We start from the raw sequence: 14138 nt of genomic DNA on the forward strand, positions 1-14138 counted from the left end.
TGATCATTTTAAATAAATACTTGTTGGGCACCTATTATAAGCCAGATATTATTCAAAGAGCAGAAGATAGGGCAATGAATAAAAGTCAAGAATTTCTGCTCTTCACTTGTATCTGTATAAAAGAACCAATGAAGTCCTGCAAAACAAGTTACTGTCTGCTTAATTTCAGTGGTGAATAAAGTCGGCTATATGAATTACTATACTTTTTAATGTCTGAAATGCTTCCTAAGTTAAAACAACTGGTAGAAAGAAAGGGAGGGAAAAGAATAGATTAATAAGGGCAGAAAGAGAAAAGGAAAAGAAAAAAAGGATAGGGAGAAGAAGAGGGTGAGGAGCAGGGAAGGAGTGAGTGGAAATAAAACAGAAGAGAAGCCAGAGAGGACAGGTAGGGAAGAGTAAATAATCTAACTCGATTTTTCACAAAAATGGCTATACATTGTAAGTACATGATACCTGTCAACAAATTTTCTCTGGGCATTTTACATTTACCTTCTAATACCATTTATTAAATGAAGCATTTGTTAACTGAGGAAAAACTTTCTCACAAACCGTTTTCTTCTTTTTGTTTAATTTTTCTTAGGCTTATTAACCTGAAACTGGTCTACAAACATATTAAACCAGCTCAATTATATTCATATCTCCAGGTTCATATAAAAACAATTATCAAATTCATATACATTCTAAGGTGTCAACTTCATTTTCATTGAAACAGCATTTTAGGTCAGTATTGGCCATAGATAAACCACATTTGAATCTTGGAAGTATATAATATATGCATTTAAAATGTTTATTTCATGGGCTTGGGTTGTGGCTCAGCATAGACAGCTCACCTAGCATGTGCCCTGGGTTTGATCCTCAGCACCACATAAAAATAAATAAATAAATACAGCTATTGTGTCCAACTAAAAAATAATTTTTAAAGAATGTTTATTTCATAACAAGAAATAAAAATATTGCCAGTATTTCCATAAAACTCCTGCCAATGCAAAGATTACTACAATTTGAAGAATAGTTGTGGGGAGCCATTCTCACACGTGATTGGGCAACTCCCGGATTGGGTGTGAGGTGCTCTGGCTAAACTGTGTCGGAGCTTTCCCCACCCTCTCCTGGTGTGAGAGCCTGTCCATGTGGGGGTGTGACTGACCACTGACCCTGAGGCGAATCACTGACCCTGACCTTGGAGTGCTGCCCTCCTCAACCTTCACTGGATGGAATTCTCCCCTGAATTTTTTGTTCCCCCATAAAAGGCCACTCCCTGGCGTTCTCTCTCTCTCTCTCTCTCTCTCTCTCTCTCTCTCTCTCTCTCCTGCTAGCCCTGAGTAATCCTTGCTGCCCTACCGGTGGTTCAAGGTGAGAGCCAGAGGGAGAGCATTCTCGGACCTGGTCATAGAAAAAGGTAATTGAGTCTGTGTGTTTAGTTAACTTCTATGCCAAAAACCTCTTTAATGAAACCAGTGCGCTGGTCGCATGGTGGAAAATAGTCATTCATTGTTTTCTTGCTATTTATTAATGTATTAATAGTATTTAAATGCTTTTGTGAACATTATAAAGTTAAAAATTAGAACAAGTCAGCCATCATTTAACATGGTCAAAGAGAGATCGACATACATTATCACACCTATTTACTATTATGACTTTGAAAACTTAATTCTATGCTGTAGCTCAATAAAATGATCACTTATGCATGTCAAGTTAGTAAAGAACCAACTAAAAGGATGAATAGCTATGAATAACTCTTAACAACCCTGTAATTATCAGCATTTTGAAGTTGAGGAAGCAAACTCAGTAAACAAAATACTGGGGCTAGAATTTGAACTCCTACCTGACTCCAAAACCAGTTTTTCCCAATCTACTAGGTTACACTGATTAAAAATTATAGCCAATGAGGTATTAAGAAGTGGAGCCGGGCTGGGACTGTGGCTCAGCGGTAGAGCCTGGTACGTGCAAGGCCCTGGGTTCGATCCTCAGCACCACAGAAAAATAAATAAATAGATAGATAGATAGATAGATAGATAGATAGATAGATAAAAGTGTTGTGTTCAATTACAAAAACTAAAAGAAAATTAAAAAAAAAAAAAAGAAGAAGTGGAGCCTTGCCGGGTGTGGTGGTGAACACCCATAATCCCAGAAGCTTGGGAGACCAAGGCAGGAGGAACATCAGTTCACAGCTAGCCTCAGTGACTTAGCAAGGCACTAAGCAATTCAGCAAGACTGTCCCTAAATAAAATACAAAAAGAGCTGAGGATGTGGCTCAGTGGTCAAGTGTCTCTGAGTTCAGTCCCCAGGACCAAAAAAAAAAAAAAAAAAGTGGAACAGAGTTGATTCAGTCATGAGGGTAGAGCTCCCATGAATGGGATTAGGACCCTAATGAAAGTGCTTGCAGGAGTGGGTTCATTCTCTTCTGCTCCTCCATATTGCAGGAACATTGCATTATCTCCTATTCTTTGCTCTTCTGTCCCTTTCACCATATGAGGATACACAAGGAAGGCCCTCATGAAACACCAAATGCCAGCACTTTGATCTTGGCTTCACTCTCTCGGGAACTGTAAGAAACAAATTTCCATAAATCTCTGTTCCTTATAGATTATCCAGTCTGTGGTAGTTCATTATGGTAGCATAAATAAAACTAAAACACTATTCTGTCTCAATTACACAGAAAAAGTAAATTATGTACAATTCATGGTTTAACCCCAGATTAGGATATATAATCCTGGATGATTACTGTAAAGCTAGTAAATATACCAAGCATTTCATGCTTGCCACCTGGGAAGCATTATATTTTTTTCTATGTAAAAAGAAGCAGGCCACTAAGAATGAACAAATTGTTCTAGAATTTACAATGTACTTTCCCTTTATATGAAAACAACACTACAAACGATATTTCTATCCCCCAGCTCCTCTACATTTAGAACTACATAGTAATTTATCAGAGTGTAGCAAATATACCATACTAATGTAAGATGTCAGCGATTAGAAAAACTGGGTGGGGGTAGTATATGGGAACTCTATATTAACAATCTTCAGAATTTTTTGTAAATCTAAAACAGTTCTAAAAAAATAAAGTCTTATTGAATTTTTGAATTTAACATAATTTAATTCACATACACATTATATGCTATTCAAATCAGTATAATTAGCATTTCTATTTCCTTATCATTTTCTCTCTCTCTGTGTGTCTGTGTGTGTGTGTGTGTGTGTGTGTGTGTGTTTAGAGCTTTCAATATCCTTTCTTTTTTTTTTTTTTTTTTTTTTTTGAGGCAGCCCTAGGGCTTCACCAAGTTGCTGAGCCTGGCTTTGAACTTACCATCCTCTTGCCTCAGCCTCCTGCGCCACTGGGATTACATATGTGTACAACCATGCCTTGCTCTAGTCCTTAATAAAATATGTAACAGGTTATATTATAATCTGCAGTCACCCTATTGGGTTCGAGGATACTTAAACTTATTCCTTTTTATTTTTTGATAGGAGGTCTCACTCTTTTGCCTAAGCTGGTCTTGAACTCTTGGGCTCAAGTGATCCTCCTGCTTCATCCTCCTAAATAGCTGGGATAACAGACACACACCACTGTGCTCAATTGAACTTTTATCTCTTATTTTAGTACCCATTAAATACTTTCCTTCTTTTCCTTCTTATTCTTCTTCTATGCCTTTCCTAGCCTCTAATAATTACAACTCTGCTTTTTCTACTTTGATCTCTTCTACTGTGAGATCAACTTTTTTAGCTTTCACACATGAGAGTGTATGGGCTGTGTGCTAACAAAGTTCTCCAGTTCCTCCCATTTGGCTGCAAATGACAGGATTTCACTTTTTTGTGACTGAATAGCATTCCATTGTGTATATTTACCACATTGTATTTATCCACTTATCTTTTAATGAATACCTAGGTTGATTCCATCTTGGCTTTTGTAAATAGTGCTGCAATAAACTTGGGTGTGCAAGTGTCTTTTTGATATGGTCATTTCATTTCCTTTGGATATGTACTTATAAGTGGGATAACTGGATCATATGGTAGGCATTGTAGTTTTTTGAGAAATTTTCATGATGTTCTCCATAATGGTTGTACTAATTTACATTCCTACCAGGGTGTAAGAATTCCCTTTTCTCTGCATCCTTACCAGTATTTGTTATTTTTTTCATTTTTTGATAATAGCCACTCTAAGATGAGATGAAATCTTATTATGGTTTTGATTTGCATTTCCCCGATGGCAGTGAGGTTGAATGGACATTTTTTCATATATTGTTAGCAATTTGTATTTCTTCATTAAAGCCTATTTTAAAAAATAAGAAGTTAATTTTTTATTTTTTAAATGATTATTTCTATTCCTTATAGCTATATATGACAACAGTATATGTATTTTAACATATTTTACATACATGGAGTATAACTTTTCTTGTGGTTGTACATGGTGTGGAGTTACACTAGTCGCGTATTCATATATGAACATATATATTCATATATGAACATAGGAAAGTTATGTCCAAAAAGAAGTTAATTTTTAAAAATCTGAAGTAATATAAATTCCTTGAGGTTAAGGTCCTTTGATTTGGTAACATTTACAGGCTTAAGTTTTAAGATAGTACCTAAAAGAAAATAGGCAATAAATGTTGAGCTAACAGAAAATAGGCACTCAATAAATGTTGAGCAACAAATACTTGTGGAAACAGGCACATTTGTGAAAAGAAGCTTTCAGGGCTGGGAATGTAGCTCAGTGGTAAGAGAGTTTGCATAGTGGGTACAAGGCCCTGGATTCAATCCCCAGTGTGTGGAGGGGGAAAGCTATTTAATTTCTCAATAAATTAAAATTTAAATTACCACAAAACTTTAATTTAATACAGATTAAATTTATTTTAGTACATTTTATGCTGAATGAATTGAAGAACTTTGCATAAACTTTCACTTATTGCTTGTGAGGCCAATTTGAAATCTCTAGTGTTGTGAATGGTTCTGAAAAAGACATCAAGCCTAGTTTAGTTTATGAAAGCATTTTATTCCATCAGTAGGCTGAGTGCTAAAATATTAAACATAGTCCTTTGACAAGTAGAATTAAATGTAATAGATCTTTTTGAAGTTAAGTATATAAACATATTAGTCAGTAGGAAATATGAATTAAAATCATGAGATATCATTACATACCTATAGAATACTAAAACAAAATAAACCTAATCCAAGCTGGCAAGGAGGCTGAACAACTGGAATGCTCAGACATTGCTTAAGGGATTTGGCAGTTCCTTTTAAATTCCATGCGGATCAGCAATCCCACTCCTCAGTATTTACTGAAGAGAAATGAAACTCATGTTCATAATTGTCAAAAACAGAAAGAAAAAAAATGTCAATGAATGAGTAGATAAGCTATGGTGTATCATAAAATGGAATACTTTTCAATAAAGAAAGGAATTAATTGTTGATACATGGATGAATCTAAAAGGCTTCATGTTTTGTGAAAGAAGTGCCCTAGGTTGGCTCCATTTTTCCATTTATATGGCATTCTCAGAAACAGAAGCATAGTGATGCCAGGTGTGGTGCCACAGGCCTGTAACCCCAGTGATTCTGGAGGCTAAGGCAGGAGGATTACAAGTTCAAGGGCAGCTTCAACAATTTAACCAGATGCTCAGCAATTCAGCAAGGTCCTGCCTAAAAAAACAAAATTAAAAGGACTGAGAAAAGGACTTGGAATGTGGCTTAGTGATTAAATGCCCCTGGGTTCAATCCCCAGTACCTACCCTACTCCCCCCCAAAAAAGAATGACGGAGGTCACATCACTGGTTACCTGTACTATAGTTAGTTTCTGTTCTCTTCAAAAATTCTTGTTGAAACTAAATCCCCAAATCAGAAGTGTTGAGAGATGAAACCTAATGGGAGGTGTTTAGATCATGAGGGCTGTATCCTCATGAATGGATTAATGCTCTTATGAAAGGATTTGTTTTTTGTTTTTTGTTTTTTTGCTTTTCTGACATAGTTGTTCCTCCCCTGTCACCCTGCCTCATACCATGTTAATATGCAGCAAAAGTTCCTTGCCAAACAATGTTGCCTTGATTTTTATTTCCCAGCCTTCAGAATTGTGAGGAATAAACTTATATATAAGTATTGTCTGATGTTGCCTCTATTGGATTTATTTTAACTTTTGAGAATTTGTGAGAAGTGACTGATGAACAGAAAATCTTTTGTTTTGAGTTTTTTTTCCCACATTTTCTATTTATTAATAATTGCCTTCCTGATGTAGACATGATCCTAGTTCATCTAAAAAGTTTACAAGGGAGAATTAAAAACCTAACACCAGCCCAAAATTGTGATCATTATGAATCTGCATAAATTTGCTGACAAATTATACAAATTTCATTTTTAGATTACATTACAGCAATGCCACAACTGTTAGTTTAAAATAAAAAGTAAGTTTTGCACGTCATAATTGACAAAAAAATTGCATATGTATAGTGTGTCATGTTTTCAAATATGTATGCATTGTGAAATTAATCAATATAAACTCAAACTAATTAACATTTATTATTTTATCTATCATTTTGTGTAAAGAATATTTAAAATCTGCACTCCTGGCAAATTTCACACAATATTATTAACTATTGTCACTATGCTCTATAAAGGATTCCAGAGCTTATTCATCAATGAAACTTTGTATACTTTGTATACCACCCCCTGATAACTGCCATTCTATGTAGAATGATGTCCTCCAGGTTCAACCATGTAATGACATGTGGCAATCATAATTTTTTAATTTATTTATTTATTTTAATTAGGTATATGTGACAGCAGAATGCATTTTGATTCATTGTACAATGAATGCATTTTGATTCACTGTACAATGCAATACAACTTTTCATTTTTCTGTAAGTGATGCAGCTTCCCACCATATGTGCAGTCATACATGTACCTTGGGTAATAATATCCATCTCATTCCACCATCTTTCCATACCCGCTTCCTTCCCCACTGCCTTTGCCCAAAGTTCCTCCATTTTTCCCATGCCCCCACCCCCAGCATCCATTTATCAGAGAGAACATTCAGCCTTTGGTTTTTTGGGATTGGCTTACTTTGCTTAGCATGATATTCTCCAGCTCCTTCCACTTTCCTGCAAATGCCATGATTTTATTCTCTTTTAATGCTGAGTAATATTCCACTGTGTGTGTGTGTATATATATATATTTATATATAACACAACGTTTCTTTATTCATCTATTGAAGGGCATCTAGGTTACTTCCACAGTTTAGCTATTGTGAATTAAGCTGTTATAAACATTGATGTGGCTGCATCACTATAGTACGCTGATTTTAAGTCCTTTGTGTATAAACCAAGGAGTGGGATAGCTGGGTTAAATGGTGGTTCCATTCTAAGTTTTCTAAGGAATCTCCATACTGCTTTCCAGAGTGGTTGCACCAATTTGTAGTCCCACCAGCAATGTATGAGTGTGCCTTTCCCCTCACATGCTCCCCAACACTTATTGTTGTTTGTATTATTGATAACTGCCATTCTGACTGGCATGAGATGAAATATATAGGTATCACATACACAGTAGTTTTGATTTGCATGTCTTTACTTACTAGAGATGTTGAACACTTTTTCATATATTTGTTGATCAATTGTATAGCTTGTTCTGAGAAGTCTGTGCAGCTCCTTAGCCCATTAATTGATTGGGTTGTTTGGTATTTTTGGTGTTAAGTTTTTTTTAATTTTTTAAATATCCTGGAGATTAGTGCTCTATCTGACATGCATGTGGCAAAAATTTGCTCCCAAAATGTAGGCTCTCTCTTCACCTCATTGTTTTTTGTTGTTGTTGTCGGTTTTTTCTGAGAAGAAGCTTTTTAGTTTGAATCCATCCCATTTATTAATTTTTATTTTATTTCTTGCGCTTTGGGAATCTTGTTAAGAAAGTTGGGGCCTAATCCGATGTAATGAATAAATGAATATTTGGGCCTACTTTTTCCTTTTTTTTTTTTTTTTTTTTAGATAGGGTCTTGCTATGCTGCATAAATTGGTCTTGAATTCCTGGGCTCAAGCAATCCTCCTGCCTCAGCTTTCTGAGTCTGAGATTATATGTGCATGGCACCTTGCCTGGCTCCAAAAACCTTTTATATTAAAAGAATTGGAATTGCAACTATTCTGTGCAAACATTCCAATGGATAATACCACTGAATTACATTCCTTTCTTTAAAAAAAAAATCTTTTTTTAGTTATAGATGGACACAATATCTTTAATTTTTTTATGTGGTGCTGAGGATCGAACCCAGTACCCCACATGTCTGAGGCAAATGCTCTACCACTGAACCACTACCCCAGCCCAGACATACCCTACCTTTTTAAAAATTTTATTTGAGTCATGGTCTTACTGAGTTACCCAGGTTGGCCTCAAAGTTGTTATCCTCCTGCCTTAGCCTCCTGAATGGCTGGGCACAATGGTGTACACCTATAATCCCAGCAGCTTGGGAGGCCAAGGCAGGAGGATCAAGAGTTCAAAGCTAGGCTCAGCAACTAATTGAAGCCTTAAACAATTCAGTGAGACCCTGTCTCTAAATAAAATACAAAATAAGACTGGGGATGTAGCTCAGTGGTTGAATGCCTCTGAGTTCAATCTCTGGTAGCCCCCTAAAAAATTAACTTTTTAAATTAAAAAATAAAAATTGTGTGAGTGTAGATATAGATATATAGGTATCACATACACATAGAAACACCTGGGCATAAGAGAATAAGTCTCACCCTTTTGCCAGGCTGGCCTTGAACTCCTAGGCTCTAGAAGATCCTCTAGTCCAACCTCCTGAGTAGTTGAGACTACAAATACATACTACCATACCCAGCTTAAAACTATTTATAGTGTACAATGTGATATCTACTTACACACATATATCATGGAATGATTAAATCAATCTAATTAACACCTGTCATCTCATATATGTATCATCTCATAAAGCCATCATTTTCTTAAGAGAGAGAGAGAATTTTTTAATATTTATTTTTTCAGTTTTCAGTGGACACAACATCTTTATTTTTATATGGTGCTGAGGATCGAACCCAGCACCCCGCGCCTGCCAGGCAAGCGCTTTACTGCTTGAGTCACATCTCCAGCTCCAGCCATCGTTATTTTTTTTGTGGTAAGAATATTTAAGATCTATCTTGCAGGCTGGGTTTGGGGCTGAGTGGCAGAGCACTTACCCAGCATATGTGAGGCACTGGTTCGATCCTCAGCACCACATATAAATAAATAAAACAAAGCTCCACCAACAAGTAATAAAAATATTTTTAAAAATAAAATCTACTCCCCCAAGCAATTTTCAAGTGTGTGTTAACTACAGTCACCATACTGTACTTAGGTCTCCAGAACTTACTCATACAAGCATCCACTACTTTGTGTTCTGTAACTTTGTACCCTTTAACTAACATCACCCCCTTTCTTCCCGACCCCTTAGTCCCTGGTAACCATTCTACTCTCTGCTGAATTTGACTTTGGAGTCCACATTTAAGTGAAATCATACATTTTTTCTTCTTGTGCCTTGCCAATTTCATTTAGCATAGTATTCACCAGGTTCGTCCATATTCTTGGAAATAACAGGATTTCCTCCTTTTTTAAGGCTAAATGATATTCCATTGGGTATACAAACCATATTTTCTTTATCAATTCTGTTGGCAGGCAATTAGGTTGATTCCAAACTTACCTACTATGATAATATACCTCTTTAACTGCTTTCATTTTCCTTGGATATACAACCAAGGAGAACTGCTAAACACGTTAGTTCTGTTTTTGTTTATTTTGTTTTTATTGTTTGTTTTTTGTTTTGTTTTTTGCAGTGCTAGGGGTTGAACTCACAGCCTCACCAAACACCTCATCAATGAGCTAAATTCCCAGGTCTATTTTTAAGTTTTTGAGAAATTTTCATAGTTTTCCATAATGGTTGTACTAATTTATATTCCCACCAACAGTGTACAAGTGTTCTCTTTTTTCCACATCTTCACCAATACTTGTTATCTTTTATTTTTTTAATAAACATCTGTTAGAACTCATCATAAAGCAGCTTTTGGATAAGTAGGAGGTAAAATTCATTTTCTATGACTGACAAGGTTAGAAAACAAGGTTTTTATCAAAGACAGGCAATACAAATCAAATGTTTTGCAGAAACTGTTAATTATTCTAAGTTTTATGAGAACAAATCTGTCTCAGTAATTCCAATAATTTTTAATGATTCCAAAATTTTCAAATTCCAAAAACTCCAATAATTGATAATTCTGGTAAATTTCATTAATAATTTCATATATCCAAATCTAACTAATCATTTTCATTAGAAACTAATTCATTAATTATTAACCTTTTTCATCAGGAATTAATCTTTTTCATTGGGTTATAAAATCTCTACTTTGTGCTCTTTAACTTTGTACCCTTTAACTAACATCACCTATATATTTACACACTCCTGTATATTTCCAACTAAAGTTTAAGTAATTAAAATTTCAGCAGCAATATTAACTACCATGTAAAGCAGCTTCTAACTGCAATACTGTTCCTGTGAATAAATATTGTGGAAAATATAGTGACCAAGAGACTTCAGGGATTTAGAAGCATAGAAGTGAAATTATGCCAAGAGTTCAACAACAGATCAGAAAGGAGAAAAGGAGTTGCCTCACAATGGAGGTATGGGTACATTCAGCTATGCATAACAGAAAAACTCATAAAACTGTGGTTTAAACAAAATAGAAGTTTATTTTTCTCCAACATAAACTGAAAATAGTAGTTCTGGGCTACTCTACCATACCATCAATATACATGATCTTCCCAGCTCTCTATTCTACCATCCCTGAAGTATAGCCCCATCTTCATGATCTAAGTTGGCAAGTGGAGAAAAAGTTAAATAAGAGTATATCACTCCCTTTAAACACAATGTTAGGAAGCACCACATACTTCCATTTCCATATCATTGATCAAAATTTAATCAATAAGGTTATACCTAGCTGCAAGAGAACCTCAGAAACTTGGTCTTCTAGCAAGTACAACTGTGCCTAGTAAATACTAAGTTTTGTTAACCTGAAAAAAGTTGACAATAGAAATTTGGAAAAAAACTTATAATCTCTGCCATGGTAGGTCAAACTGAAAAATGTTGGGCTTTTTTGTTGTTTTGGGATTTTTTGTTTAGTTTTTAACTAGGGATTGAACCCAAAGACACTTCACAACAGAGCTATATCTCAGTCCTTTTTATTCTTTGAGACTGGGTCTCACTAAATTGCCAAGGCTAGCCTCAAACTGCAATACTCCTGCCTTGGTCTCTCAAAGTCAATGAGATTACAAGTCTACACCACATACCTACCAAGGCTGAACTATTCTTTTTTTTTTTTAATTTATTTATTTATTCTAATTAGGTGAAGATGACAGCAGAATGCATTTGATTCATTGTACATAACTGCAGCTCAATTTTTCATTTCTCTAGTTGTACACAATGTAGCATCCCACCATATGTGCAGTCATACATGTACCTAGGGTAATGATGTCTATCTCATTCCACCATCTTCCCTCCATCATACCCACTCCTCTCCCTCCCCTTTGCCCAATCAAAGTTCCTCCATTTTTCCCATGCCCCCATCTCCCATTATGGATCAGTATCCACTTATCAGAGAGCACATTCAGCCTTTGGTTCTTTGAGATTGGCTTACTTCACTTAGCATGATATTTTAAGGCTGGATTGGGACATAATGCCTTTTTTATTTATTTTTTATGTGGTAAGAATCGAACCCAGAACCCCGCACATGCTAGGCGAGCACTCTACTGCTGAGCCACACCTCCAGCCCTGGACTATTCTTAATGTATCACTTACTTGAAATGGAAAAAGATAACCTTTAATTATATTTCTTACTTTTTGTCCATATTATTACAAAAGTCCATATGAGAGGGAAAAAAAACTAATTTGGCTGGAAGTTATAAAACACCTTGACTATACAAAGGTATAAAAACCAACGGATCTAATACACAGAAAACACCATGGTAGGTAGTTAAAAACCAAACAAGGAAACACAACCATTATTACTACATAAACACTTCTACAGTTAAGACTTTTCTTTTCAGTTTTTGAGATGGGGTCTTATTATGTTGCCCAGGCCAGTCTCAAACTCATGAACTCAAACAATCCTCCCACCTCAGCCCCCCAATACATTAAGAATAGTCCAGGGCTGGGGTTGTGGCTCAGTGGTAGAGCACTCACCTAGTACATGTGAGGCCCTGAATTCAATCCTCAGATCACATAAAAATAAATAAATTAAATAATGGTATTGTGTCAAAAAAAAAAAAAGAGAATAGTCTAATCTTAGAATCATGCTAAGTGAAATAAGCCAATCCCAAATAGATGGGCTATACACACAGTGTGTCTAATTCTACAGTAAACACTTTTAAATTATTTCACATATTCAGAATCTCAGCCTAAATTCCTCTTAAGACCTACTCCATTGTTTGGAAAACCTCTCTCCCTGCACCCATAAAGCAAATCTACTCTCCACAGTTCTCCTTCCTATTTCAAGGATTTTACTATAATCACTATGGATAATAACAAGAAGAATAATCATGAAGAAATTATAAAGTTTAAAAAAATCTTATAAAATCTTATAAAACCCTAGGACCTAAAATATTCTCACTTTACTGGGCAGACCTAATGATTCAAACTAGTGTTCATGCAAGTACCTTCATCTCAAGCAAGTAAATTGCATTTTTAAGACCCTAAACATCAGGTTACATATCTCATAGTCTTTCTTTAACACAAGCATGATATGGAGACAGTCCTAGTGGTAGTGCTAAAACCAGATTAAGATCTTCAGAGGTTCCAAAGTCAGAAAATATAATAGTATTACCCTTTCTGCCTATAATCTTTTTTTTTTTTTGCAGTGCTAAAGTTTGAACCCAGAGCCTCACACATGCTCTACTACTGAGCCAAATCCCCAGCTTCCTCCCTATTAAATTCAAAATAACAACTAAGATTTATTATAACTATCATGATTACTATTTCAATAAGCTTTTGAAATATTAAATAGTAAATGTTTTAATTTTGTTTCAAATTATATGTTCTCTGCCTTTCTGGAAACCTAAACTTTTGTTTAATATGCTGGATGGGTAATCAGCACTAAGTAGTGGCAAGAAACAGAAGTGAAAGCAGCTGCAACTTAAAGAGGTCTACTCTGTATCAGGTATTTTACATGCATTATTATTTCTACCTCATCTGTAAATAGGAGATATTATCAACCCTGTTTTTCTGATAAAGAAATGGCTCAAAGAAGCTACATGAGATGCCTAAAGTCACTCATGGTAAAATAATTAAACGGAATATCTGGAATAGGCCTCTCTTTTTCCCAAGTCTGATCCTATAGAGTATTTCTTTAGAACCAGCTTCTCAACAAAATTTCATTTTAAATGAAAAAATACTTGTTAAATGCATCATTGGATAGTACAGTACTTTCCCAAGGAGTTTAATTATCAATAATCCTAGAAAATGAATGCAAATATATATACAGCCAGGACTACTGCATTGTACTAACCCCTGGAAACTTTTTTTTTTCCCAATATGAATGGTGGGCCCCTGGAGTTGTGTGATATAGCAGCAGTAAAACAGTTTGTCGTTCTCCCTGCTCAAAATAAAAGTTGCTTCTTGCTGGGCGCAGTAGTGCACACCTGTATTCCCAGAAACTTGGAAGTCTTGAGGCAGGAGGACTGCAAGTTCAAGGCTAGACTCAGCAACATAGCAAGACCTGTTTCAAAAAATAAAAAGGGGCAGGAATATAACTCAGTGATACAGCACCCCTGGGTTCAATACCTAGTACTATATAAATAAATATACAAGTAACTAAGTAAATTGTTTCTTAAGCTATAACCCTATAGCATCCAGAGACAACTGGTATCAAACATGTTGCTGAAAAAAAAATTTTAATTAATTATTTTTGAAAAATAAACAAAGCCTTGTCGAAGTCATTTACTATTGTTTAAAAAATATTCAAAAAAGATAAGCACTCTCAAATTATTAAAGAAGGGTATTCTGAAGCACATAAAAATACACTCAATTAATTTCATTGATCATTCAGAAAATGTGAATGATATACAACTATATCTATTATAAGAGATAAAAAAAAATTTTTTTAAATGGTTATATCAAGGACTAGCAAGGATATGGA

General features: G+C 35.2%; 1 protein-coding gene across 4 annotated transcripts in view; it reads right to left on the reverse strand.

Annotated features, from left to right (window-relative positions):
• The window catches only part of Fut8 (fucosyltransferase 8), a 319640-nt gene that overhangs the window by 287231 nt on the left and 18271 nt on the right, over nucleotides 1–14138 (reverse strand). Inside the window, exon 2 of one of the 4 annotated variants that reach the window (XM_077799608.1) lies at nucleotides 13642–13718. The exons of the other annotated variants lie outside the window; for them this stretch is intronic. The gene's annotated coding sequence lies outside the window, so the exon portion shown is untranslated. The remainder of the gene's footprint in view (nucleotides 1–13641; nucleotides 13719–14138) is intronic. 4 annotated transcript variants of the gene reach the window in all.

Source organism: Urocitellus parryii, chromosome 6, assembly GCF_045843805.1.
Source record: "Urocitellus parryii isolate mUroPar1 chromosome 6, mUroPar1.hap1, whole genome shotgun sequence".
Classification (NCBI taxonomy): domain Eukaryota; kingdom Metazoa; phylum Chordata; class Mammalia; order Rodentia; family Sciuridae; genus Urocitellus; species Urocitellus parryii.